A 24,236-nucleotide genomic window follows, 5' to 3' on the forward strand; every position below is an offset into this window, starting at 1 on the left:
GTTGAAAGCCTTTTAGCAGTACTTGAATTTTTAAAGCCCTGTACGTGGTTTAATTAGGTATTTAAAAGAGAAAGATCAAAACCCCAAAATAACAAAAAAAAAAAGCATTTTATTCCCCCAAAACATTGGTCATGTCATAATTTGTGACATTTTTCTGAAAAGCTCAAAATGGTATCTATGCAAATATTCTTAAAAAAAGAAATGTGGTCATTCAATCACCTATATAGGTAGATACAATTTTTTTTTTAACCTAAGAAAAAAGTGGGACTGGAAGAGATTAATGCCCTGATTTGTGTTATATTTTATGTGTTTGTTTAAAAAAATTAACAAATTCAAATACTAATACACAAAGAAAACTTGCTCTAGAAAGAGGTATTGGGTCTGAAAGAGTTACAAATCACTGTTCTAACCATTCCTCCTGTTTCAAGTCCACTAATAATTTCTGAAATGCTGCTTCCATTTAAGGGGTCAGTGGTCAGAGGCAGCCTGGTATGAACCGTTTACAGAAACCTAGGGGAGTTCGTGTACACAAGTCCACAGGAAACACACACAATAAAGTCTTTGAGAGTTAGAAGACAAACATTAGCTTTTTAATGTCTGGTTCTGACATTTGCTCAATTTAAAAGGAGTGAGTCTTCCGGGGAAATGGTTCTTCAATTGTGCCAACTTTCAATTACTTTCAACAACCAATGACATGATCTATTTCTTTAAAAGATAAAGTTTTGACCTGACCTCCTTGGCTGAATTAGAAGCACGGACTTTTTCTGCCAATATGTAGGTATTTTTCATCTTAGAAATGAAATGGAATGCTATATTACTCCTGCCCTCTTTTCCCATTACAAACCAGGCCATCTGTGCCAAAACTCTTCTTTTCCCTCAGTCTTAATTCCTTTTCCAATATTCTTTTTCTCTTGTAAGGAACATTACCACTTTAAACTCTCTCAGGCCCTGAGGCAAAACTGAGGCTTTGGGGACCCTGCTCAGAAGGTAGTTAATTATATTCAAAACAAATGTTTTTTAACCTCCTATTACCAAGACTTTTTGCAAGGAGTGGATATTGGGTTTAAGTTAAGTCACTTAGGTCAACAGATATACTAACTGGAAAAAAATGGTGGGATGTTGTTATGTTTAATTTAGCACAGAAATCTAACTTCTCATCTGCGACTTATTTTACAACCAAAGATTAAAGCCATTTCCTTAAGCTTGTTGGTTCTTAAAAGAAGGAATGAAAAGAATTAACTCCCTTACTGTGCTTAGGAAGTCACTTGAAAACAGTGTTAATTGTTCTTGTTCCTAGATGCTCCTCCCATATCTAACATTTTTATTTTCCCCTAAGTTCTTCATTGAGATCGGCTTCCTTGCTGCTTCCAAATGATCCTTCCCAGAACTCTGCCACATCTAGTCTTTACAGGTCATGTACCATCCAGACTCGTACTTTCTATACGCTACCTGTTTGCAGCCTTAAGCGGACATAATATTGTTTTCTTTTGTTATTCCATTTTTGGGGTTCTTTATGGTATTTATACAGTCATACCCACATTTTTGTTATTAAACACAGCACAACAATTTTGCCTCCAACAATTTTGGGTACAATCACAAACACAAATAACTTAGAAGGCAGAATTGCTCACAGGACCAACTATGACTGGGCCCCACGCTAATTATAAGAAAAGTTTGCTACCTCTGTTATCTGAAGACGCTCAAAGCAATAATTAAATGAGACTCAGTTCTAAGACGTTGTCCTTTAATGTCATGGCTCTGAGGAAGAGAATGGAGCAAGCAGATTCTAGAAGCAAAGTAGAGTGCTTCCTTGGAAATGGAAATGGGAAGAGTGGTGAATTCTCAGCAGATTCCTAGCAAAGTCAGAAGCCACAGTTCTTTCTCTTGAAGATTTTATTTATTTATTTATTTATTTATTTATTTATTTATTTATTTATTTGAGAGAGAGAGAGAGCTCCCATGCGCCCAAGTGGGAATGGGGCAGAGGGAGAGGGAGAATTTTAAGCAGACTCTGTGCTGAGTGTGGAGCCCGACCTGGGGCTTGAACTCATGACCCTGAAATCATGACCTGAGGCAAAATCAAGAGTTGGTTGCTTAATCAACTCAGCCACCCAGGCGCCCTACAGTTCTTTCTCTTGGATGAATATGGCTTAATCTGACCTTGGAGGAACAGGTCATTGTAGTTTCCAAACACAACTAGTTTGGAGCATTTATCTTGGCTGCTCCTTCAACATTTATCAATGCCTTCACAGTTCCATCCTACTCAAATATGACTTTTTGGCCATTGCTGTTACAGCGCTCCACCATCTTCTCTCACCCCTACCTTAATCCTACATCATAGTCCTTCTTATAGCCTTTTCATGATTTCTCAATGTCATTCCCTTGAAGTGCCTTTCTTCAAATGGCCCAGTATATTTAAAAAGTGATTTTTAAAATTTAGATGATAATTGTTCTCATATCAGACCCCTGTGTTTCCAAATCAAATTTCACTTTAATCAGTCTGATGTCATACAACATTGAGGTGGTTGCCACAGTTCAATACGCATGTTGACTTCCAGACTCATTAAAGCATACCTGGCTGTGCCTGGAAGAGGTGCTCAGTATATACTGCTTGAATAAATGAAATCATGAATGGCAAGTAATCTTTACTATCATCTGGGAGATGTATGGCATGCTAAAACAACTTACGATTTACTCCTTAGAAATCTGAGTTTGGATATAGCCTGTAGTGAGTGATGGAATCCATAATGTAATAAATGAAATGGACTTTACTAGAGGATGAGAATTCTCTTTGAAAAAAGGTGATGGTGGCATCTTGTGCCCTGCTTATCAAAAACTGTAAGAAATAATAAAATTAAAGAGAAGTACTGGCCAAAGTTAATAGCAGGCTGGGAATTATGGGAGGAATATGGAATCTATTTTTAAAAAAGAATAAACATAGAGAATAAGGTAAGGGATGGAGTGTTGGACTCTGAAAGACATCCTTAACTTGGAGGCTAGTACTCCTCTAACCCCATATCCCCCACCCAAACACATATGCATGCATGCACACACACACACACACACACACACAGGTGCACACATATAGGTGTGCAGAGTGTGAGTCATCCAAAAATGGAAAGGATGTGCAATGTCTATACTTAGGAAAGCTATATATAATATTCACATTTCACTGGGCAAAAAAAAGTAATTCGCCAAGTCACCTGATAGGGCTGGAGAAGAAGTACTTGAACCAGAGAGGCTGAACTTTAATTACTTGTTGAGATTTGGCCCAGTTAGGAAGGTCACTGTCATTTTACAAAAAAAGTTACCGAGAGCCTTTTACTTTCTGGAGTTCAATGAAAAATAAGCACACCTGAAACTCTAGCCAGCTGATACTTAAGAAAAGAATTTGTAGGATGTCTATGGTTCTTGGACAAACCTGAGGCAATAATCAGGAGCCCTAAAGACATTTTAAATGGAAGAGAATGGGAGATGATGGAGGAAAAAAATGTCTTCATCAGAGTTTAGGAAGAAACCAGGTTAGATGTGGAAGGTGATGTAGTCCCGGCATTAACTAGCACATAGTGATTTCTGGGTTAGGTTTGGGAATTGCCTAATGAACCCGCCAACTAATTGGTTTAGCAAAATTATCTTCTCTGAACCAAAATGGAAATACACTGTTTTACATTCTTGTGGTGTAAAACGGAGAACAGAACAGAAATATTTCTACAGATATATTTATAAATATAACTGAGCTATCTATGTAAACATACTAAGCATACTAGCTAAATATTCAGGCTCTAGGAAAAATGAAGAGGCAGTTAAAGGCTTATTAAGAGATTTTCATACATATGTTCTACCTATTCTTAAAAATATTTTGTTCAGTTTTGAGAAGAATTTCCTTAACTCAGAAAATCTTTCTATGCCATGTTCGTATTCAGCAGTGATGGGCAGATGTTGCTTAATGACAGGCTACTCTCCCTTTGTCTTTCTTCACTCCCTTGTTGCCCTTTCTCTCCCCACCTCTCCCCTTCCCTGTCCTCTGGTCCCTTCCTCTCCCTCCTTCCCTCCCACCCTTTTTCTACCTTCTCTTTCCCTTTCATCCTCTCCCTTCCTCTCTGGTCTCCTCTCACCCCATTCTCCTACCTCATCCTGCCCTTCATCGGGAGCAGAGAAAGAAAAAATAAAGTTGAAGAAAGAAAAAAATCCTTTTATTCATTTAGTGAGTAACTATTGCGATCCACCGAGTTCCAGGATTGGATCTAAGCTCCCTTGCTTATGGAGTAAAGAATTTAACCATAGTGCCCATCCTCAGAGTGCATATCCTTTAACGGGGAGGCAGACAACCAAGTGAGACAAAACGTGTGTTGCATGTTATTATTGGTATTATGATAGGACAAGCCATTATGGGATCCCAGAGTAAGAACCCTTCACCTAGGCCATGGTGTCTCCATGCTATTTCCATGTAGACATAGGGGAATGTGATCTTACTAAAGACACTAGAGTCTTTTAAAAGACTCTACGTATAAAGGAACTATTAGATTTTGACACATTTTAATGGATATTTAATGGTAATTTGACAAATTGCTCCCGACTATTGATTTTATTATTACTTTTTAGCCTTATGGATAATTGTTATAAAACCAAACCAGGTGAATAAAGGATTCTTGAGTGGTATTTACACAATTCCAAAAGCAGTATATGTTATTTCTCAAAATTATGAATAAGGAATGAATTTTCTTCTGCTTCATTTTAACTAATTTAGTTTTTTCAGTCAGGAATTTCTTGACTCAGGTGATTGAGCTGGGCTCTGGGAATAAAATGGTGGGTAAAATAGGCATTGTCTTCACTCTTAAGAGCATTTAGTAAAACAAGGAAAGTTAAATCTAGTTGCCTTCAATAAATACATCAAAGGAGTAAATGGGGTTTTAGTTTGGGTTTCCCAAAAATAGAGCCAGAGACAAAGCTTAGGGTGCTGGTAGTTTAGCTCTGAACGCAGGAATGAGGGAGCAGAGAGGCTAAGACTGAAAGGTCACTAACATGGGCCATGCTGGCTTGATTCCACAAGGACCCACGTTGAGAAGTGCACGAGGCCGCTAAGAGCCGCCTCGCTGAAAGCCCTGAGATGGGAGTACTTCTCTACCACTCCCACTGCGTGAGGGCTGCTTCCCGGGGCACAAACGCCCCGGTACACTGCTGTGGGTTTGCATGTGGGCCAAAGGAGTTTGTGCCGTGTCTAGGAAGGACACGCGGTAGAATGCGGAGGCATGTTTGCTTGGGGGCTGACACTCATGTGAATCTGTGAGCAAAAGGAACTGTCCACTGCAATGGCTGGAAGCAAAAACTCAGGGTTGAGGGGCTGTGACCGAGGGCCAGGGGCGTCCACTACAAACGGCATTCCAAGACGGCCCTTCTTGATGCCGAACAAAGGCGTCAGGATTCAAGTCTCCAAGAAGAAAAAATCAGCGAATGTAAATCTCCTCCACTGATCTTATAAAATTGGTCTGGGAAAGAGATCCAACCCCCAAATCATTTCTCTCCATTAGTCATTCCCAACTTGGGAAATACCCTGGCAACATCCATTTCAAATATTCTGGTCCTTAAGGCTTTCTTTTCTCCCTGAGTTAGCCCCACGGTCCCACGGCTTATGTTGTTTGAAGAGGAATTGACACTATGATAAAGAAAACACACAGGCACGATCTTCAGATAGAGGCACGCAGACCGGCTTTGCCAAAGGAAGATGCAGGGACTATTTTTATCTACAGGAGTCATGCTCCCATTTGTATTTGAGCAGTGCATTCTCACTCATCACCGGCGCAGTATAATGCTCTTTTCCCCCTGCATAATACTCATGGGTTTACTTTCATCATTCCACACATTACCCTGGATGCTTTCTAGCCAGGAGCAAGTATTTGTCATTGAGTGGTGTAGATGACGGTGGTATTCACCTCATACATCTGGGACCAAGTTCACAGATATAGGATATATTATTTATAAGTGCCAGTGTGCTTAAAGTATTTCACAATAATGTTTGCAACTTAACAAAATGTTATGAATTTGCAAATTAAGTTGGAAGCTATTTGGAAGTCTATTATTTCATAACTTTTCTGTAAGTTTAAGATACTTTTTTCCAAATTTAAATGTTAGCAAACATTACATGATATAGAGCTATATGAGACTATGTGATTGATGAAACAGGTTAGAAAGTGTCAGTAAGTATGATTTAAAAATTAAATAAAGAAATATTAAAGCCCAAAAGAGATAAGCAGGGTTTGCTATATAACTTCTAGATTTTTTATGACCCATAAAGAGAAAATCAATCAATCGAAACAAATACAGAACTTCCACAGGTATTAGCATTAGCCCGCAAAATCATTAACAAAGTTGTTATAACTGTATTTCAAACAACGAGGTCAGCACGTGTGCATCCTTGAAAGTGAATGTTTCTTAAACTTTGTGCCCAGACATGTCTCACACCTGACTCTAGTCCTGGTCCTGGTTCCAGATGTTCGAAATTGAAGTTGAGACCTCGAAGACATAAAAAATAGACTCAAGCCAAATCTCTAGGAATGGCAACGACAATGTGTGAGATGAAAAAATATACTGAATGGGATTAATAGCAGATGACATATTACAGAAGAAAAGATTAGTCATATTGAACTCATAATAATAGAAACTACCCCCAATTAAATAACTTGGAAAAGAAAAGGCAAAAATAATTTGTGAACTGTGGGATAACTCAAGAGACTCAACATATGTGTAATTAGAGTTTACAAAGGAAAGGAGAACAGTAAAAATATTTGAAAAAGAATGGTCTAAAAAATTCAAAATGTGATGACAATTACAAATCTGTGTATGTAGGAAGCTTCATCTAAAGCATAAAAATTATAAAGAAAACTACACCGAGGTACATCATAAGCAAATTGCTCATAACCAGTGATAAAGTGAAAATCTTACAAGCAGCCGGAGGGACAAAGACACGTGATGCATAGAGAAGAAGATAACAACAAAGGTCTCATAGGAAACAACACAGGCACAGAGAGTGGAGGAATGTTTTTAAAGTGCTGACATTTAAAGAAAGAAAACTGTCTCCCTAGAATCCTATAATTGGCAAATATAGTTCAGAAACTAAGGCAGAATAAGTAGTTTGCCAAACATACAAAAGCTAAAAGAATTCATTACGTGGAGCCCCACACTCCAAGAAACGTTAAAGGAAACCCTTCAAGCAGAGGAAAATGATACCAGGTGAAAATCTGGATCTCCATAAAGCAATGAAGAGCCCCAGAAATAGAATTATCAAGAACTATAAGTGGTGTGAAATTCTACCCTATTTGCAAGCTAGTAAGTTAGCCTTCCACAGCGTCATGAGTGCTGGCTGGGGATATGAGACTCCGGCATCAAAGACAAAGAAATTTATCACTAATAACATAGCAACCTGCATGAGCTTTACGTTCGTGCTGGGTGACCACGCCGCTCAAGCCCCACATGTTGAAGAAATCACATGATCACAGAGCTGTGTTTGCAGTAACCAAACACGGTAAACCACCCGAATTTCTATCTACAGGTAAATGGATAAACACACTGCCATGTCCAGAAATGGAATACTAGTGTCTGAGATAGGGGTGCTAGAGCAGAACACCATAGACTGGGTGGCTTACATAACACTTCACAGTTTTGGGAGGCTTTAGGGTACCAGCATAGTTGGTCTTTTGGTGGACATCCAATTCCTGGTTTATAGACAGCCACCTTCCTGTTGTATCCTCACGCCCTGGAGAGAGGAGCCAGTGCTCTCAAAAGGACACTAATCCCATCACGGAGGCTCCACCCACATGACCCAATTACTTTCCAAATGCCCACCTGCAAATACCATCCCTTTAAAACTTCAATGGGGGGGGGGGGGACAAACATTCGGTCCATAGCAACTAGTCATCATTATAACAGAATACACTATTGATATGTGCTACTGCATAAATTTCAAAGTAAGTATGCTGAGTGAGAGAGACCAGACAACAGGATACGTTCTGTATGATTTCATTGCAGTCATAGTCTGTGTCATATTTGTGGACAAGAGTAAATGTCAGGGATGATTGTCAGAGTGAGATGACTAAGGAAATTTTGGGGTCGGTGAATATGCTCCTTATTTTGCTAATGGTGATGGGTTCACCAGGGTCAACATATGTTAAAACTCATCTTATTGTGCACCTTAAATATGGGCAGTTTATTGTCCGTCAGCTATATTTCAGTAAAGCGATTTTTAAAAAAAGCCTACCAATACACAATGCTAATTTCTTTTTCTAGCAATGCTCCCCCCACGGTTTTCCTATCAGCACTATGGAAGAGTACTGACTTCCCCTCATCACTGCATAGCACTTGCTAATCTGAGAGGTGAGGGGGCACCTCATTATTTTCCTTTGCATTTATTTGATTACTAGTGAGCCTACTCTTTTTCAAATATTTAAAAGAATGGTATTGTTGCTTTCAAATAGAATGGAATTTACCCAGTACTAACTGGCTTTAGTCATTGCATTTCTGGGCAGGGTGATTCCCAGAAGACTTTGGATTCTGAATTATTTGGCAAGTCTTTGTGTAGATTGGGGAGGAGGGGAAGGCAGGAGGACTGACAATGAGATGGGACGATGTATAAATGCAAGCTGAGCAGATTTAGTTTCAGAATCACTGTGCCCATGCATTTGTGTATTAAAAAGACCTTGCCTAACAGAGGAGGGAAAACGCAAATAACGTGATCCTTGTTTTCGTATTTCTCCTCTAGTCTGGTCTGTCCTTTGAGCTTCACTCTTATGTCATATTTGGATCACAGAAAATACAATGTTCCATCCATGTGTACAGAGATCTCCCTTAGCCTCTTCTTTGTTGCATTTATAAAAGTGCTAAAATATTTTTGAAAATCACGGAAGAAAGAACAATGACCTTTGTAACAAGTGCAGCTGGGCCGTGGCATGGAGCCAGCTGGAAGACGTCCTCTCCTCAAGAGTTTTGCCAATCGTTCCTGGCAGGAGGTATCATCGTCTGCTCGACTCCTCTGGAAAGCCTCACACGCAGTTTGCAGAGGAGATGTTAGGGCTTTGGGAGCAGAGAAATTGTTCTGTCTATGAAAACTACTTGCAGAGCCTGGGGATTCGGACAGGAAACACAGTAGAAATGGCCCTAGAGCCAAGAGGTTTGGAGTGTGCCTCGTGAGGACAACGCAGGGTCAGAGAGGGGATGTGTTACCGATCAAGTCCCAGACCTGGGGCTCCATGAGGGAAAGGGAGGTGAGGAGGAAAAGAAATGCAAAGTCTGCTCTTCAATTATTCACACTCTATTCAGCCTTCTCTCTGATTTGGCTTTCTTGTTGAGAGAAACTTTTATATGGAACGTTTCAGATATATACAAATATAGAGAGGACAGTACCCTAAGGTAACTCACACCAGCTTAAACGACATCCAATCATGTTTTATTAAACCAGAGCTTCTCAAAATTCAGTGAACGTAAGAATTAACCTAAATGTTACAATATGGTTTTTTATTGTGTGTGCTTGGGCCTGAGGTTGTCCATTTCTAATAAGCTCCTAGACGATGTGGATTATACTCTTGGAGTAGCAGATTTCTATCTCCCTACCGACCTTATCTACCTTACCTACTAATTTTCCAGATAGCCTGTCATTTCATCCATAAATATTCTAGCAAGAATCCCGAAAATATGAGTTCATTTTAAAACCATAGCCATGATGTTATTACTCTAAAATTTAATAATTCCTTAATAACATTAAATGTTCAATCACCTTCATATTTCTCTGATTGTCTAACAGTTGTTTTATTTTTTTTCCTTCACAGTTTGTTAGAATCAGAATTGAAATAAGGTCTGTACATTGCCATTGATTGATTTTTCTTTTTTTCCCCCTTTCCTTTTTTTTTTTTTTTTTTTTTTGAGAGAGAGGGAGAGAAAGAGAAGGAGAGAGCACATGAGGGGGCCTGGGGAAGGAGAGGGACAGAGAGAAAGGGAGAGACAGAATCTCAAGCAGGCTCCAAGCCCAGTGCAGAGCCTGACATGGGGCTCAACCCGACAACCCTGAGACCATAACCTGAGCTGAAATCAAGAACCAGAGGCCCAACTGACTGAGTCACCCAGGCGCCCCTATTGATTTTTCTTAGTCTCTTTTAATGTATAGATGTTCTTTCTTTCCCTTTTCTTTCCTTTTTCCCACCTCCCATTTATATTTCTTTACAACGTTTTTTGAAGAAATTGCAGAATTTGTTCTGTAGCGTTTCCAACAGCCTAAATTTTGCTGATTGCATGGTTTTCATTAACATTCGGCAGCCCCCCACCGCCATCAATGGTTTCGCGTTCCACGGTTTCACTTACACCCTGGTCAACTGCAGGGCCAGAAGCAGATGATCTTTCTTCTGACATATCTTCAGAAGGTCAGTAGTAGCCCAACGCTGTGTTATGATATCTCCGTCATTCACGTTCCTTCACCGCATCACGTAGGCATCCTACCATCTCACATCATCACAAGAAGATGGGTAAGTACAGGACAATAAGGTATTTTGAGAGAGAGAGAGAAACCACACTCACATTACTTTTATTACAGTCTTTTCTTATAATTATCCTAGTTTATTTTTAGTTATTGTTGTTGTTCTCTTACTGTGCCTAATTTATAAATTAAACTTTATCATAGGTGTGCATGTATGTACAGGAAAAACGTTTCTGTAGAGATGGGTGCTATCCGCTGTTTCAGGCGTCCACTGGAATGCATCCCCAAGGCTAAACAGGGACTACTGGATTCCTTTTTACCTTGTTTTTCCTGTAAAATGGTAGTTATAGGTATAGAGGTTTATTTGGGGGGTGAGGGGATAGGGTGTGAAGGAGGCAAGACTATTTTATGGATGATGTTTTGTAGATAAGCAAATGTGTGGTTCTCTCCCATTTGGTCATGTTAGTGGACATTATTGCTCTTTGCCACGATTCGTTCATTAATCAGGGATTATAGATGGTGATGATCTATCATTCTTTTATAATATATCATCTGGCATAGATTTACAGAAAAAATCTTTCCCTGTCAACTGTGTTTACCCTGTATGTTTGGTATAAAAAAAACAAGATATATGCTTTGTCCTTTCCCCTTCTTTACCAGCTTTCAAAAATGAAGTTTGATTACCTAATTGCTTTGAAGTGATCACTAAATTTTAATATGTGTGTCTGGGGATGATACCATTATAAACACATAGATTTAATTATATTTGATATATTTCACTACATTGCAGGTATTATTCTTAGCAATGCTCAGATGTTCTTTCCTCATCATTAATAGCCTCCTTGAGTTGACTCCTTTATAGTGTTGTGCTGGCAAAGAGGATCCCCCCCCCAAAAAAAAAGCCTTTAATATGTAGCTTGGTACCAATACCTTTGGTGTAAATTCTCTCAACATAGCAAGCTACCACTATTTTAACAACAGAATCAGAAATTTCTGGATATTTTACAATCAGCTCTAATGTTTCGTTCTTACATGTCCTCGCTCCAGTTTACCACTGCTCTGGATACCCAACTGGTGTAACCACTGAAGCCTGGGAATGTATCTTTGCTGACTGTATGATAAGCTATTTCAGGTTTGTCCTGTACATTTCCTGCCCCAGGCCTGGAATAGAGCTTTTCTCCAAGAAGTCCTGTTTCTCTTTAGTGGGATAAGGGAATGTTGGCAACATGGGATAAGCTCCTATTTCTAGACCTACTCAGTGAATATGGCTAAGAAAAAATTGCTTCTTTTCTAAAGATAGCCTGCTTATAGGTTTCTACTAATAATTTCCATTTCAATTCAGGACTACCATGTTTTTACTAAATGTTATCTGCTATCTGCTCTTTTCTCCTGCACAGAAAGTCCCAGGTCCCAATGAACCAACAGAATCGCTCGTTGGATTTATCCCACGATTCATGTACAATCATCTTAGGATAACAATACCAATACTGTCTCCAACATTGTGTTACTGAAAATATTTTAAGATTTGTTACTTTTTTCCTGTAATTCTTTTTGTCTTATGATGTATCCCATTAGGAACCTATGAACACTCTGCTGTGTTGTAAAGTGGATCGAACTAATTACTTCCATGCAGTTACGCTACCCATTTCATAGATAATTAAGTTTGTTTCAATATTGTTTTTGACTTTCAGGCATTGCTTTTCTAGAATTTAATTTTGTGTTACAATTATGCAAAAATTCCAAAGTGAAACTTATAAAGCAAAGAATATTCAAAGAAATCTATGTCTATCTTTGTTCCTCCACCCTACTTCCTCTCTCCCACTACAGATGGTATTTTTAATAAAATGGTTTTTGGTTTATCTTTCCATTTAAAAAATATGAATATGTATATACATTCATATTCATCCCCTTCTTACATGAACTATACTATGCTCATTTTTTTCTACATATTTTTAAAGCTTTATATGTTATGGAGATCAATCCATTGCACTATATGGAAATACTTCTCATGCTTTGTTTATAGCTTTATAATACTCCATTATATGGACAAACTATTGTTTATTCAACCAGTGCCTCGGTGAGGAAGTTTTAGATTGTTTCTAGTCTTTTTATTACAGATATGTTATGTTTGTATTTTTCTTTTCTTGTTTTTAAAGTAGGCTCCATGTGCAGCATGGAGCCCAATGCAGGGCTTGAACTCACAACCCTGTGATCAAGACCCGAGCTGAGATCAAAAGTCAGACACTTAATTGACTGAGTCACCCGGGAACCCTGTTATGTCTGTATTTTTGCCATCATATCTTGGGGATAGATTCTTTGAAGTGGTTTTGCCAGGTAAAAAAAATAAATGTGTACATAATTTTGCTAAGTATTTTTTTCTCAATTATTTACCACCTTTAAATGCAAAAGGCAGAGAGTAGTAGAAATCTTAAAGCTCAAGTTCACTGATCACTGGTACTGGTTTCTGAGTTTTAAGTCAGTCTCCCTGACTTCAGTAAACTATTGGTACTCTAAGAAATCTTCCCTTTGTTTTTCATGACAACTCCATTCTCTTTTCTAGAAGCATCAAATGTTTTCAGGAATATTTAACATGACTTAATTTATCCTAAAAATAATATGCATAAAATTATAACACAAAAATATAAGCTTGATAAAATTTTAAAGTTGGAATGGACATTTAAAAATATTTTCCTTTATTAAAAATGGAGGCATATAGATATTAAACAAAATAAGACTAAAGAATATGTTACTGTCAGAGGCAGGATTAGAACCCAGGCTTCACTGTATGGGCTCAAGACTCTTTCATCTACATCTGAGATTCTCAAACCAGTTTGCCAAAAGACACATGCTTCTATAAGAAAAACATGGTCTATCTTTTTGGAATTTGGTTCTAAGAAGTGATTTCATTCCATGGTAAGTCAATTTTATTCCATGGTAAGTAATATAACATATTTTTGTAACTTTTTTAAAGATTTTATTTATTTGAGAGAGAGACAGAGAGAGAGGAAATAGAGAGAGAGCATGAGCAAGGGGGAGAGGGAGAAGCAGACTCCCCACTGAACAGGGAGTCTGACATGGGGCTCTATCCCAGGACACTGGGATCATGACTGAGCCAAAGGCTGAGACTTCACTGACTAGCCACCCAGGTGCCCCAATACTTTTGTATTTAAACATGTAATTGGAGTAGGATAAAAAAAAATAATGTGACATTTTTAATGATAAAGTATAAAATATTGAAAACATCTCCAGCTTGTAGCATCCATGTAGAAGTGACACCCTTAGACTTCTAGGGTATCAGTGCATTCTCCTCTTCCTGAGAGCACTTGATGGGAAAGTTTGAGGAGATTGTCCAACACTGAGCCAACGTTCCCTTGGAGTTGATGGGGATCTTTCCACCAGTCTAGTAGTCAGCGTGTGTACATTCTACTCGAATTGGGCTCGGTACATGACCAAAGAGGAGAAAGAAAATGAGGAGACTGCTGGTTTATCTGTCCTCAGGGATCAGTTGGCCTCATTTGATCCACACTTAGATAAAAGATAAAGGAAGGAGCAGCCCGGCCTCTTGACCAAGACGGGCTGAGAAGTCTTAGAACCTTGTCTGCTGCTCACCATGTAAAGGCTCTCACAACACGAGGAGACGCTGGGCTGGGTAGGAGTTACTGTAAAACAACAGCAACAACAACAACAACAACAACAACAACCACCCCATAATTTTCCTCACTGTATTCAGAGGAATAACTAGTCCAAATGGCTGTCATATAAATATCTGAAGCTAGAACATCACATTCTAAACAAAGACTAATTATGAAGAAAAGTTGCTCATGGCCTAACACCGTGGTTCAGTCTGAATGCCTTTTAATTCCCTCGAGGACCCATTAGCTCATTTCTTTAGAGGAATCACAGGGATCAATCTCTAAAATCAATGCAGAAAGTGAAAACAAAGTATGGAAATAGTTACCATTGTAAATCCCTTAAATCGAGGTATGGAGTATGTTGAGCGTGTGGGGTTCTCCGCACACAACCCTATACAGCGATTTCTTTGCAAATCCAGAATTTGAACCAAGGCAAGAACAAAAGAAAGAGCTGGGTGCAGATGTCTGGGCTTTCGATCCATTTTGTGTTTTGTTTTGTTTTTTGAAGTTACTTATCAAATCCCTGGGAGTTAATAACAGATAAAAAGAAAATTCTAAAGTTCTCTTACTTGCAGGGCTTATGGGTTTCTGACTCAGCATTAAGTCAATCCTTAAGTATCCAAACTACTATGCAGATGGTACGAAGAGGGAAGCAGAGACCAGTCATTACCAAGTCTGTTTTGATTGCTGGTGCTTACGCACGGTTATTGTATCTGTAGGAATCCAAGGAGTTGCAGGAGCTGATGTATGTACGACATATTGGGTACTTCATGGTACTGGGCACAGGAAATGGTGTTTATATTTTATGGTATTATTTCCCCTCTAATAAAGTATCTTTGCATATCTTGGTCATCTTAAGTTACTGTGATCCAAAGTGCATACCAACAAGGCAAAATGTGATTAAGTCAAATTAATCGAGCTGGCGGCGAAGCCCGAGGAGCTTGTTCAGCTCATTAAGATCAAAGGTTCTGAGGATTGTCCAAAATGCACGATTTTAAAGACAAGCCTGTCTTCTTGCGTGCAACTTCCTGTCAAAAGTCTGGATGTTTGTGCTCCGTGGAACAGCGGTAGTTCTGAGTTGGAAAGTTGCTTAAGCCCTCACGCAACTGAAAAGCAGTCAGTGGCTTGCAAGCAGTGGAAAAATAAAAGTGGCTGAGAAATGTTGGGGATGTTTTTAATGCTTTTGGATCTTTTGCCACAACATGCTCTCAGTTATTTGATCACCAAATGTGCACCCTTCCAAAATGTGCCTTTTTTTTTTCCATTGAAAGATTTGCATAAAGTATCTGTTTGACTGGGCTGATGAGTGGAAGAGTCTGCTGTATAGAAAAAGCACAGAGTATTGAACTGTAAACACACCCAGCGAGGAACTGACAAGGCCATTTGTCACACCCCTAGGTTTAATATTGATTCAAAAGCCTTTGGTGAGACCAGGAATTGAGAGATCCATTTAGGGAAAGTTGTGCAAACTTGGGAATTCAGGGCAATATCCTAGCGCCACCACAGTCACTTCAAACCCCTGAATCAGTAGTGACGGTGGCCAGCCCATGCTGTCCTGAAATAGTCACACTGTGGGAATGACGGGGTAGCTGCCGCTGCGGGAGCACACGCGCTCTTGGGGGCTGCTCCCTCTCATCCCTCCCCTCTCCCCAGTCATGCAGCCTTTCAAAGCTTTTCTCCCCACCAACACACAGCATTCATCCTGAGAAGAATTATGGTCATTTCTTTCATTTTCTTATATTTGCTGTATTATTGAATACCCCTGATACACGGACCCTTGGAAATGGCCCAAGTGGCCTCTTTGTAGGGTTTGAAGCAGGGTGTCTGTCAGAACACAGTTCTGAGTCCCAGCTCTCTGCTGCTTACAAGTTATGTGCCATTGAACAGTTTACTTAACTTTTACCAGCCTCAGTTTTCTTTTCTGTAAATCAACGCTAACCATAATACCACCTAATAGAATTGTACGCCTTCGCGAGACTTCCTGCACGAGTCATTTCACACAGGACTGAGTACATGAGAGGCACTCTATAAATGTTAACTAACTATATATTTTTCAAAATGTTAAGAAGGGGCTTACATAAAATACAAAGGGGCCTCATTCACCTCAGGGGGCCCCATGTCTCCGTTACTTTGAAATCAGTTCGGTGTTGGAATGAAGTCAATGTAATCGCTGGTCTCTGACAGGTTTTGACCTATAGAAACGGCAGTTGTAATGTTTAATCTAATGTCGTTGTGTCCAAAGAGGAAGTACAAAGGATAAATGTGATGGTTAAGAATTTTGCAGGAAGGTGGTTCTGTGCGGAATGTTTACCATGCTCCCCTCCGCCCTTATCTCTCAGTCGCTTCTATACCTGGCTTGAGACCGAGGTGATTACTGAAAGCTGTGTCTGCACTAGAACAGAAATTCTTCACAAGACAGTTCCTGTGCCTTTCTGCCTCTGCTCCTGGAAATGAAGCCTCCTTAACATAAAAAGCTCAGTATCATGTAAAGCATAAAATTTCACTCAGGAGAATTCTTAGGAGAATTCCGAAAAGGACAAAGGGAAAGGAAAGGAAAATGTTGCTCTTTACTTGTGTTTTGTTTTGCCTTTATGTGTCCCTGTGGTTTTCCTAAGCAGGAATGATCAGGTCACCACCTATATTGGAAAATAACTTTATTTTCAACATATTGCTCAAGGCAGATTATTTTCTCAAACTCTTTCCACTGGGAAGGAAGGAAAAAGAGTGTGCTGTGTCTTCCATGCTAGCGTCAGAAGGCAAGAACTTTGGAATACACACCAAGCATCTCATTTAGAGACTTTGGGCAAGAATCACAAAGCAATCGTACTTGCGGCAAAAGCCAAAATGAAAGTCAGTTGTTTCTTCTTCTTTTGCCAATTCCAGTGGCAGGCTCTGGCCTGCAGATCTCGGGATTTTTAAATGTCTTTCCAGCACAGAACTGCTTTCATGTTTGTGTCCTTCTTGCTAAATCTGGACCTCTTCTCACAGCGTCCTTCTTGCATTGTGTCCAGGAGTCCTTTTTTGTTTGGAAGTGTTCTGAGTTTCCTCTTCATGGAAACCAACGCCCCAGTTTGCACTGATGTAAATGTCCTTCCTTCCTCCTACACTGTGCGGCACGCTTTGCCAAAATGCACTAAAAAGCGAATCCATTTGAGGAGCGGCCATGAAATCAAACTGCTTACGAGCCTTCATGCTCTTGATTGAATACTTCGGAATTCCATTTTTAAATCTTTCAATTTGGAAGCCATCAAGAGACTCTCACCCAGTCTCAAGCAACAGAGAGTAACAAAATCCTAGCATTACCGATGTCCTCAAGTGGTTGTGATGCCCTGATCTTCCAGATGTCTTTCCTCTTCATTCACTTTATTGTGTCCTAAAATTAGGACGCCTGTGAAATTTTTGTAAACAGAAGATTGTTTGCTTTCTGGCAGTTGAAAGAGGAGCTTGGAGAATTGAGTCCAAGCTTGGTATCGGTGTGCTTCAGTTCTCCCTCCTCAGTAGACACTGAGGATACAAAGACAAACGAAATGCTATTCCTGTCCTGAAGGATTTCTCATCCAGTTAGTGAGGAAATGAGAGACATCAAGGATCAGGATGCAGGCACGCCAGGGTTGCCGTGGGGAAAACTAAGGGAGGTGACCGAAGGGTTGCAGGAGAAGATATGTTACCTGTGTCCTACGAGAACAGCAGGAGAAAAAAAAATACATATGTTGGGGTGCCTGGGTGGCTTAGTTGTTAAGCGTCTGCCTTCGGCCCAGGGCATGATGCCAGGGTTCTGGGATCGAGCCCCACATCAGGCTCCCTGCTCTGCTGAGAGCCTGCTTCTTCCTCTCCCACTCCCCCTGCTTGTGTTTCCTCTCTCGCTGGCTGTCTCCCTCTTCAAATAAATAAATAAAATCTTTAAAAAAAAATACATATGTAAAATAACACATTTCCAGCCTAGGAAAAAGCGAACGTAAAGGCATAAGCAGTGGGTGTTTTAGTTCGGGCTGCTATAAGAAAATCCCATAAGTGGGGTGGCTAATAAACCACAGTAATGTATTTCTGACAGTTTGGGAGGCTGGAAGTCTGAGATCGGGGTACCAGCTCAGTTGGCGTCTGGTGAGAGCCCTCTCCTGGGGTGCAGACTGCCCACTTCTCACTGTGACCTAATGTGATGGAAAGAAAGCTAGAGAGCCCCCTGGGGTCTCTTTTATAAGATACTAATCCCACCCATGAGGCCTCTAACCTCATCACCTAGTCACCTCCCCTAGGCCCCACCTCCTAATACCTAATACCATTAGGATTTCAATATGTGAATTCTGGGGAGACAAACACAAGCATTCAGTCCATAACCGTGGTAATAATGCACTGATTCTCAAACTGGTAACCACAGGACAAATTTTTAAAGATACTTATATTTGAGTTTCATCCTTAGAAATTCCAAATGAGTTGATACAGGATTCTGTCCAAGCATTGGCATTGAGCTTTGAGAGGTTCCCTTGGGTATTGGAATGTACTGTTCCTGTTGAGAACCACTGTTGGAAATTATCCTCTATCTGGACTGTAGAGCTTGTGGGGGATGAGTAGAGAACAGACTTATAAACTAGGTGGGGTTCAGTGTAGGAAGCTCCGACTTAAAATAAAGGTCCTAGAGAAGTCCTCAAGGATTTTATGCAGGTGAATAGCAAAATCAAATCTGTGGATTAGACCAAGACCTTAGGTAGGTACCAGTTGAATGGATTGTGGACATGACATTGTGAGAATATCGTGGGTGGGGTGGGAAAAGGGATAATCCTGGGGGAAAAAATAGACTCTTCAGAGGGGAGGAGGCCACAACCATTGCAGCTTAATTGAGCAGTGACACATGGGGAGGGGCATGGGAGTTTTTTTTTTTTTTAAGATTTTATTTATTTATTTGACAGAGATAGAGACAGCCAGCGAGAGAGGGAACACAGGCAGGGGGAGTGGGAGAGGAAGAAGCAGGCTCATAGTGGAGGAGCCTGATATGCGACTTGATCCCAGAACGCCGGGATCACGCCCTGAGCCGAAGGCAGACGCTTAAGGACTGTACCACCCAGGAGCCCAGAGGCATGGGAGTTCTTACCCGGGTAATTTCACACGTACACCCACATTTTCCAGGACTTCAAAATAAAGGGAGGGCTTTTTTTGGTTTCCCTGGAAAACTGTTCTCTGTGCTTGCCTCCATTTTGCTTGTGGAGAATAATCCTCAGGGAACTGGTGCTGAGCTCAAAGCTAATCAGAGTGGGAAGCATCTTTTAATAAAGAAAATGAGGTAATTCGATGGGCCTTTCCTTCCTTCCTTTGTGCAAGCCAAGGCACATTTCTTCGCTTTTCCCATCCTCACTCCTCCGAAAAACTGCAGCAATTTTAAGAGGGTCATTTGCCCGAGGTCTCTGAGATTCTCTGACTTTCTTGCTGAAAATGCTACCAACCAATAGGGTGGATACACCAGTGCCCCACCAGCTAGTTTGGCCTAGAGGTGTTTTCTCTGGTCCCCCAGAACTGCTTTCTTCTGGTACAGTCCTGAAGCAGCCTAAGAGCTAGCAGGTGCCCTATTGGAATCACTGTAGCCAGAAGAGATGTGGCAATGGTTTCTGGCTAATTGGCAGGTGAGCTCTGGCTTATGTAACGGTTACCTCTGGCAATTTGTCCCAACACCCCTTTTGGCAGCAACGCTGTGGTATTTTTAATGGTAAGAGCTTGGCCAGCGTTCAACCAATCAGCTCGTTCATTTTGCTGGCTGGAATTAGAGTTACTGTTTCCTTCACCTTGTTTCCAGCCAGCCCTGGTTCTGTAAATATGTCGCTGGGGGTTTGGATGGAGCTGTGTTCTGCCTCAGTGCCTTAAATCCATTATTTCAGTTCAAAAAGTCGTTTTACCTTTACCCCAAGAGGTCCCCTGATGGATCTGACCTTAATCCCACGTGTCAGTCGGACTCGTAGAGAGGGAGCTAGATGTTCCAGATTTTAATGACACTTTACAGTTCGCAAGGAGGATTTGAGGATTGTCAACAGAGAGGAAAGCAGCCCGGCTCTCCGGTGTGGTGGATGCATTAGGAGTTGCCTTCTGTCCCTCGTGCCCATCATCACCTGGCTGTAGCCAGCTGCTGGAAGAGAGGTATAACTAACGTTTCCTGATGGAGCGCAGAAAGGGGAAAGGAGAAAGGAGATCCCATTTTCCAGAATTCGGTGTCTCCTCTTTACCGTCATCACCCCTGCCGGGATTTATTCTTGCATTGCCAGTATTGATGATGGATAAAGAACAGAGCTTCCTTCTTTACCTTTAGCGGACCTACAAGTTTTCTTGAACATGGACTTTAAATCAAAGGGGAAAACTAGATGTATTATGAAAGAAATACACGTCAAAATTTACAAATACTGTTCTCCTCAGAGAGGAAATTAAGCCTTCTTTTGTCTTAATTTCTCTGAGGAATTGAGACAAAGACAATGGGGGGAACTCTAAAGAGCGGTGTGAAAAGACACTCTCCCAGCCCCAGAAGAGCCGGACAGCTCTGCTTTGTGGTCGCTCTCCCACCACCTCCCCTATGTTGAGAGGCCTGGGAGCTCACTTCTAAATTGTCCTCTGCAGTACAAATTTCCCCTAAATAATGACATTGCCTAGGGGAATGTTTGGGGGTAAAATAAAATAAAATAAAATAAAATAAAATAAAATAAAATAAAAATTTATGTTACTACAGGTAATTTAGGCCACATGAACAGAATGTCTTGGATAAATTTTGAATGACTGTGTTTAGAAGTATCTCCAGTCCCACATAATAATAAGCAGCATATCTGCCAATCTCCATAATGTCTCTCTCTCTCTCTTTTATGTATTCTTACTATTCTGATGATACCATTGCAATTTTTTTCAACTAGGTAGTGATGAACTCCATAAAACCTGCTGATCTCCATTGTAACAGGGAAGGTTCAGATATTCCTTCTGTGGCATCAGAGGTAATTCTGGGGATTGGGAAAAGAGAGAATAATGAGAGGGCCTCTGGACCCAGCAAAGAGGAAATCTGTTACCCTAACTCTCCTCTATCTTTAACCTTGCTTAACCAGGTTAATGGACTAGTCAGCAGCACCACTCGAATTACTTGGCAGAGTAACTCGATCCAAATCCTGTTGAAGTAGTCCGCGTTCTCGAGCGGGAATTAAAAAAGAAATCTAGTTGGCGTCCACCTAAATGGGTGTTTTCTCTGGCACACATGTGCAGGCAAAGCAAGCTGGAATTACAAAAGTAAATAATTCATGAGCATGCCTAATGCTTTCTCTGGAAGCAATGATTATTTTATTATCCACATTTTAACCCTTTAACACGCATCTCCAGAGGTAGATTGGCTAGGAAAATCTCAAAGGAAAATTGAATGCAGTATGACATTTTTCATATGCTGATTTTTTCCCCCGACACTGAGTTTTCTTTGGCCAGTAGAAATAATTTAATCGGTGACTTCGCACAAAGTTTACTGCTTGGTGAATTACCAAGCAAAATGAAGATACGTGTGCATGCCACCCAGATAAAGAAATAGAACATTTTCAGAACCTCAGAACTTGGAGCTGGAGGTCCCAACTTTGCAATAAAGGAAGAAAAAATAAACAAAATGGAAACAGTTTTGGAAATAGGGAAATAAAATTGTCATTTTTCATCCTGATACTATTGTATATGTAGAAAATCTGAAGTTATCTACAAATAAATTATTATTAAGCAAATTTAGCAAGGTCACAGAATACAAAGTCAATATGCACAAATCAACTGAATTCCATATCCACATAGAAAATACTTGGAAAATGAAATTTTAGAAAATAATACTATTTATAATAGCATAAAATATCAAATCTCTAGAGTAGTTTTCAAGGTGTGGTCCAAGGGGCCCTGGGGATTCCTAAATTTCATTCAGATGACCCTTTTTTTACTCTCATTCTTTTATGAGTGAACAGTGGCGTTTTCCAGAGATATTTTATGTGTGATAATGCATCAGATTGAATGCAGAAGTAGGTCTGAGAAGCTGGCTGTTTTCTATCACACAAAGCTTTAAAGGGATTTGCAAAAATGTACAACAATGCCAGTCTTTTCTGTCTGATTATACTATCAGTTAATAGGAGATGTGTGTCAAAATTTTCCATAGAGTTGTGGATTTGTATATTTCTCCTTTTAGTTTTGATAAGATTTGTCCTATTAGTTTCAGATTTGCTTTATATACTTTAAAATTGCTTTTTCTTTCTAGTGAAATCATTATGAAATATCCCTCTCTACCTTTATTGCAGATTTTTGCCTTAAAGGATCCTTCATCTGGCATTAATATAGTTACAACTGTTCACTTTTTGTGTTTTCATGATATTTTTTAATTCTCTTTTAGTATTTCTGTGTCCTAATAAAGAAATGTTTCTGTTATAAGCAACATATGTTTTGATTTTATTTTTTTGCAACCTGTCTGAAAACTTTGACTTCTAATTTGAATGCTTAGGCCATTTACACTTAATGTAATTATTCTCATATTTCCATTTCTATCCATAATCTTACTGTTTGTTTATAATTTTTTCAGCTTCCTCATATTTCTTTTTCTCTCATTTCTTACCTCTTTTGATTAACTGATTTTTTATTATTTCATTTTCCTTTTTATGCATTACTTCTTTGCTACCCCAGATATTACAACATTAATCTTTGACCTATCAGAGTCCAATGCCAATTAATTTTATCCATTCTCTTACAATGTAAGCCTCTCACTTGCTGTGATATTTTTATCACATATTTTAAAATTCATGTATTTACATGTATTTAAAACTCAACAAACATTATTATTGTATTAATAGTCAATATTTATTTATATTTATTCACATATTTACTCTTTTCATTACCTCGTATTCCCCCTTGCATCTCTACTTCCTTCTGAGATTGTTTTCCTTATGCCTAAGTAACTCTGCATGTATTTCTTTTAGTGTAGGTCTACCAACATGATCTCTCGGTTTTAGTTGGCTTGGCATGACTTTATTTGGACTTTGTTCTTGAAGAATATTATTCCTGGGTATGGAATTGTAGGTTGCTGATTATTTTCTATCAGCATTTTGAAGATATCATTCTATTGTCATCTGGCCTCTAGAGTTTCTGTTGGCAAGGTCAGCTCTCAGTCTTACTGTTGTTTCTATGAATGTGATAGGTCTTTGTTATCAATTTTTAAGTTAATGTGTGACAAAACAAATATCCTTATCACCTATGGATCTGTTCTAGTTATCTCTTTTCCTTTTGGGTTTTTGATCAATCAATCCTGTGTTTGGTATGCATGGTAATATTTTATGGACTGCTAGATACTGTGTATAAATAATTGGAGAGATTCTGAATGTCTTTCCTTCAGATAGTATAATTTTGTTTTTGAGACATAATTTAATAATCCAGTCTGGAATTAAGCGGATCAAATATGAATTTAATTTTGTGAGGTTTGACCTATTTCCAGTTCACCTTTACCTCTGTTGCATAGTTTTCCAGGAGTCCCCATAAGAAGTTTATGATGCTTACTAGTTCTGCTTCATCTGGGTGGGTGTCAAACTCTATTTCTCTCCAGTATTTATGAGAGTGTCAGTCACCCTGTTTAGCTTCTCTACCTCTTTCTGTTTGGCTTCTGAGGCTCTTGGCTCCAGCCCACTTAAGAACGACAAATGTATCTAGGGGCAGAGTAATGAGAATACTTGACTCACCTCAATGCATTTTCCTTTTCTCTGAGACCTCGAACACTTCAAGTCCTGGCTGCTGGGTAGCTCTCTTATGTCTTCAAATAAAGTGTTTCTGGGTTTTTTTTTTTTTTTAATCCAGATTTTATTCTGATTTTTGGTGTGAGTTTGGTTTGATGTTGGCTAATCTAGAAGTCCCCAGAGATCATCATTTTTTCCCTCATTTCTTTGATCTATTCAGTTATCAAGTTCTGAAACTATACATGTAATCTCTAAAATCTGACCCTTCCCTTCAAGTGCCATACACTTGAGTTCAGGACGTAATCTTCTACTACCTGAATTATTACCAAGGGCCAGCTAGTAAATATGTCTGGCTCAATCATTTTGCATTCACCTTAGACATCACTTCCAGGATGAACCATAACTCCCCAAAGTAAACCTATCTTGGTATTTATATAGCCTATAAAATAAAAATCCAATTTG

The sequence above is a fragment of the Ursus americanus genome, chromosome 8 (genome assembly GCF_024610735.1).
Source record: "Ursus americanus isolate L20-20 chromosome 8, mUrsAme1.1.p, whole genome shotgun sequence".
Taxonomy (NCBI): Eukaryota; Metazoa; Chordata; class Mammalia; order Carnivora; family Ursidae; genus Ursus; species Ursus americanus.